A 6,277-nucleotide genomic window follows, 5' to 3' on the forward strand; every position below is an offset into this window, starting at 1 on the left:
GTAGGTGTGTATGCATATGTGTGTGTGTGTGTGTGTGTGTGTGTGTGTGTGTGTGTGTGTGTGTGTGTGTGTGTGTGTGTGTGTGTGTGTCTTTGTGCGCGTGTGTCTTTTGCTGCACTGTGGGCTGACGCTTCTTTGTCAGAGGGACACTGGCGGAGGGGTAATCCGACATCCATCAGCAGCTTAGTGAGCAACACACACTCTGGAACAACAAGGAAACAATAGCCAGGGAAACAGTGGGAGGGCCTCTTTATTCATTACGCCAGGCTGGGGGCTAGGTGTTTCAGAGGGAAGACTGAGGCAGCAACACACCGTCGTGACAAAGACATTTCTGGAGCGACCCGTAAACTTTCACTGTCCCTCCATAGCTAGCTAGCTACGTAGCTGAGTTGCTGTGTGGTTTGGTTTCTTTACTTGTGGCCTATCAGCTGCTTGACAAATAAGAGGGAGTTCAGCGGAGGTACACGCACTTTGCAATCGAGAGTTGGCTGATGATACAATATTTCAAACTAGAGACCTTTTTGCGTTGGGATCACACCAGCTGCAACGCCCGCGACTTAAAACGAATGTGGGCCAGGGCCGTAAAGTAGGCGGGGCCCCTACTTCCGGGCCCCCGTGCCCGGACCACACCCATCTTCGAACTCTGCCATCATTAGCCACTTCTAGACATGAACTCTGGACTATGTCCGTTGAATCAGGCCTGGAGTGAGTTACCCTTTCACATAAGAGACATTGTTGTTTCCACACATGCGGAAAATCTCCGGTGTAGAGTAGAGAGAGAGAGAGAGAGAGAGAGAGACAGAGAGAGAGAGAAAGAGAGAGAGAGTGTGTGTGTGTGGTGTGTGTGTGTGTGTGTGTGTGTGTGTGTGTGTGTGTGTGTGTGTGTGTGTGTGTGTGTGTGTGTGTGTGTGTGTGTGTGTGTGTGTGTGTGTGTGTGTGTGTGTGTGTTGGGGGGGGGCATGATGTAGTGGGATAGAAACTAGCCTGTTTAAAACCACATGGATCCATGACGGTTTTAAAGCAGGCTAGAAACATAACAGGTTGGAAAACGTGAGCCATTTGCGGTGTATCCTGTATCCTGTATCCTGTATGCTGTATCCTGTATCCTGTATGCTGTATGCTGTATCCTGTATCCTGTATCCTGTATCCTGTATCCTGTATCCTGTATGCTGTATCCTGTATCCTGTATGCTGTATGCTGTATCCTGTATCCTGTATCCTGTATCCTGTATCCTGTATGCTGTATGCTGTATCCTGTATCCTGTATGCTGTATGCTGTATCCTGTATCCTGTATCCTGTATGCTGTATCCTGTATCCTGTATCCTGTATGCTGTATGCTGTATCCTGTATCCTGTATCCTGTATCCTGTATCCTGTATCCTGTATGCTGTATCCTGTATCCTGTATGCTGTATGCTGTATCCTGTATGCTGTATCCTGTATCCTGTATCCTGTATGCTGTATGCTGTATCCTGTATCCTGTATGCTGTATGCTGTATCCTGTATCCTGTATCCTGTATGCTGTATCCTGTATCCTGTATCCTGTATGCTGTATGCTGTATCCTGTATCCTGTATGCTGTATGCTGTATCCTGTATCCTGTATCCTGTATGCTGTATGCTGTATCCTGTATCCTGTCTCACCAACTCTGTAAGACATTTCCCCCCGCTATTTCCAATCAATAGCTGTCTCGCTCGCTTTTTCTCTCTCTCTCTCTGAACGCAGTGGGGAGGTGAGGAGGGGCCGGGGCCGGGGCCGACACACCTGCTTCAGGGTAGCTTCAGCCTGGATGGAAAAACCTCGCACCGCCCATAGCCGGAAGACCCGGTGCGAGGAACCAAAGTGCTGTGCTCCAGGAAGAATATTCCGCTCAATTCCGGTCAATTCTTGCGTTCTGTTTCGAAAACATGGGCGACGCGAGTAACTAGCGTTAGCTAAAACCCAACACTTCGTTTGGTCTGTCCATGCTTCTTAGTTTTTCTCTAACTCGTAGCGACGGCCTACTGTTGCATTTCTGTGGGGGAACGAAAACACTGCAGCACAGGCCACCGGAAGACGGGGGCGGGTCTTCCTGTAGTAAAGTAATGCATACCAGGCTCTATCCCCTTTGAGAGAGCCTGGTGACGCGAGGTTAGCTTCAGGGCAGGCAAACAGCAGCGCACACACACACACACACACACACACACACAAACACACACACAAAGTCAACGTCGAGTCGCAGAGGGAGAGCACATGCCCACTGGCTCGCTCTGTACATTGAGCCTGTACGTTCTAAACAATGGCCGCTCTGCAAGCGACACGGACATAGGGGTTTGGGTGGGTAAGATCCGTGTTCGCGGGAGCTGCGCTCACAACGGACAATTGTGTCTCTACATACAGCCCATCTGATGTCTGGATATCTCCAGGAGTTCACTGCATGTTTAGAAAGGGCTAGAGCAGGGGGTTCCCAACCTTACAGGGTCGCGACCCTAAGGTTGGGACCCTAAGGTTGGGACCCACTGGGCTATAGTGTTGTGAACTGCACACCTGTCAAGTTTCCTGACTGCATCTTGTACAGTTGTGTGTTCCCGCCACAATAGATGTCTCCATGGACCACATTTTGCCATGACACACACACACACACACACACGCACACGCACACGCACACGCACACTCACACACACACACACACACACACACACACACACACACACACACACGCGCACACACACACACACACACACACACACACACACACACACACACACACACACACACACACACACACAGGTGAAAACAATACCAGCTGCACACTGTCACGGCTAGTAACATATACGGTTGTTCCACTGACAAGAAAGACGGGAAAAGGAGAAGATAGTTGTAGTTATGCAACTAACTCGAGGCAGAAATAACCTCATTGGCTGAGTTAAACCTCAATGGGCGGAGCCAAAGAACCACCGTTTTTTGGGGTGAAGTAAGGTTGAATGCTGAAATCTGGTGAAAAAGGGATGGGTAAGGGAGGATCGGAAGCTATTATGAAGCCTGCTAACTGCCATACTAATTATCTAGGTTAGCTAGTTAGCATGTAACCTGGTAAAAGCATATTGATCACGTGAACTCACATTCTGTTTGGTTCTGCCGATCAGTCTAGCCTTCAGCCACATTGATTTTAGTGGGCGGGAGTACTTGCCTTGACAGACAACATCTTCAGCCAATTACTGTCACCAAATCCAATCCAAACCCACTCGTAAGAACGGTGAAAGCGTCTTTTTCGCAGAGAAACTCCACTGGTGCATACTCTTGTTCTTGTTTATTTGTTGTTATAGAGTCTATTTCTGCAATAACTGCCCGTTACTGCTCGTTTCTTTGGGAGCCGCCATACTGTTTTTGCCAGTGGCATCCCTGATTGGCCGGTTATGTCATCAACTACAAGGCAGGTCCCTGATTGGTCCGTGCACCTTGTCATTTCTGGAAATCGCTGGGGGCGGGCTGGAGGCCAGACTGATCTGCAGTGCAGAACACAACAGAATGTGAGTTCACGTGATCAAGAGGGTTTACCGGGCTAGTTAGCCCTAGAGACCATCATGTTCAAACAGGTTTACCAGGCTAGTTAGCCCTACACCATCGTGTTCAAACAGCTAGTTAGCCCTAGACCATCCTGTTCAAACAGGTTTACCAGGCTAGTTAGCTCTAGACCATCGTGTTCAAACAGGTTTACCAGGCTAGTTAGCTCTAGACCATCATGTTCAAACAGGTTTACCAGGCTAGTTAGCCCTAGACCATCGTGTTCAAACAGCTAGTTAGCTCTAGACCATCATGTTCAAACAGCTAGTTAGCTCTAGACCATCATGTTCAAACAGGTTTACCAGGCTAGTTAGCTCTAGACCATCGTGTTCAAACAGGTTTACCAGGCTAGTTAGCCCTACACCATCGTGTTCAAACAGGTTTACCAGGCTAGTTAGCCCTAGACCATCGTGTTCAAACAGCTAGTTAGCCCTACACCATCGTGTTCAAACAGGTTTACCAGGCTAGTTAGCCCTACACCATCGTGTTCAAACAGGTTTACCAGGCTAGTTAGCTCTAGACCATCGTGTTCAAACAGGTTTACTAGGCTAGTTAGCCCTAGACCATCGTGTTCAAACAGGTTTACTAGGCTAGTTAGCCCTAGACCATCGTGTTCAAACAGCTAGTTAGCCCTAGACCATAGTGTTCAAACAGGTTTACCAGGCTAGTTAGCCCTAGACCATAGTGTTCAAACAGGTTTACCAGGCTAGTTAGTCCTAGACCATCGTGTTCAAACAGGTTTACCAGGCTAGTTAGCCCTAGACCATCGTGTTCAAACAGCTAGTTAGCCCTAGACCATCGTGTTCAAACAGGTTTACCAGGCTAGTTAGCCCTAGACCATTGTGTACAAACAGCTAGTTAGCCCTAGACCATCGTGTACAAACAGCTAGTTAGCCCTAGACCATCGTGTTCAAACAGGTTTACCAGGCTAGTTAGCCCTAGACCATTGTGTACAAACAGCTAGTTAGCCCTAGACCATCGTGTACAAACAGCTAGTTAGCTCTAGACCATCGTGTTCAAACAGGTTTACCAGGCTAGTTAGCCCTATACCATCGTGTTCAAACAGGTTTACCAAGCTAGTTAGCCCTAGACCATCGTGTTCAAACAGCTAGTTAGCCCCTAGACCATCGTGTTCAAACAGGTCAAATAGTTAGCTACTTGTATATCTGCCGACCTTCCAACATCATGAGTGCCATGGTCATTCAGACCATGTGAGTGAAAAAAGAATGAATTAACTTTCCATTTTCCAGCCATTTAAGTTTGCCAGTTCGTTAACTTGTACGCCGCACAACTGGCTCGTTTGTAGAATTAAATTAAACTCATATCGGAATAATGTGTAAGGTGGATAAATGAACCTATCCCTAGCTCTGTGGTTCTCCCTCACTGTTGTCTTCCTGGCTCTGCAGTGTTATGCTGTCCAGGTAACATACAGGTGAGTCACCCAGAGAGAGGACAATGGTCCCTGAAGCAGCTCAAATACTCCCGTCAAACATATTCTCATCTTACACTGCTGTCTAGAACATTTCCCAGCAGCACTGTGCATTGTGTCCTCTACATCTGATCATGTTCTTCTCATATTATAATGACGTGGCAAAAAAAACTAAATGGCAATTGTGAAATAACCGTCAAAGATGGTGCACTAAGTACTTAAAGTGTGTTTTGTGGCAACAGACACAGGTGACTTAATGGCCGTGGTAACATACCCCGCTGGCCTATATAGGCCTACAGTCAGTGTCACCGACACTGAGGGAAGCTGCTGTGGAGACAACAAGCACATGCTCACCTTGGCCACATACCTCTAGAGGAAGAGCCCGGGTCACCTGACACCTGCGTACGTCGCCGACCGTCCCCTCCGGAGAGAGATGCTTTTAAGGCAGAGGCCGTCCCTGCGGGGGGGCGGAGGGAGATGCAGAGACCGCGAGCGAGGAGGGAAAAAACCCAAACATAAACAAGCTCGGTGGCAGCTGGGGCCAGGCTGAGCCGTGTGCGTTCTTGGCGCGGCCACAGTTTGACCTTGGCCGGGCAAGTCCGGGCCTGCCTCTCAATGCGTCGCGCCGCCCTGCGCTGCCTGCAAGACTTGGCCCGGCTCAATGAGAGAAGAACATACCGCTCTGCGCAAACAAGGCCAATAGTACCAATAGTAGCTCCCTCCCCTTTTGATTTGATTGATTCCTTTTTGTGTGTGTTGTTTTTTTCCCCCTCAACACTCATCGGATTCCAACACACGGCTTGGCCCGGCCCGTAAGCATTTAGCACAGAGGATACTCTTTCTCTGTACGCGCTCCGATCCAGACTTTAATTTGATTTCTTTTGTTTGTTTGTGAGCGAAGGGGACGGCTTTCATACGCTGCTGCTTTACATATCTTAGACGGAGCGCTCAATAGGTGAGCTGCCGTGGCGACAACAGCGACAAAAGCACCCCCTCGGCACCCCACCCCACCCCACAACACCCCACAACACCCCACCCCACCCTGCAGTCCTGATCCAAGCCTCGGAGCCCCTCGCCGCGCAGCACAGCCAGGGATTTCTCCCAGCACTCCATTCACTGGTGTTCCCTCGCACCCCCAGCAAAGTGCCGCGCATTTTTCTGCATCACAGAATGACTTGATCAGAGTGGACATGCATGGACCACAGAATGACTTAATCAGAGTGGACATGCAGATGGACCACAGAACGACTTGATCAGAGTGGACATGTAGATGGACCACAGAATGACTTGATCAGAGTGGACATGCAT

This window comes from Poromitra crassiceps (genome assembly GCF_964638095.1).
Source record: "Poromitra crassiceps genome assembly, chromosome: 13".
NCBI classification, from domain to species: Eukaryota; Metazoa; Chordata; class Actinopteri; order Beryciformes; family Melamphaidae; genus Poromitra; species Poromitra crassiceps.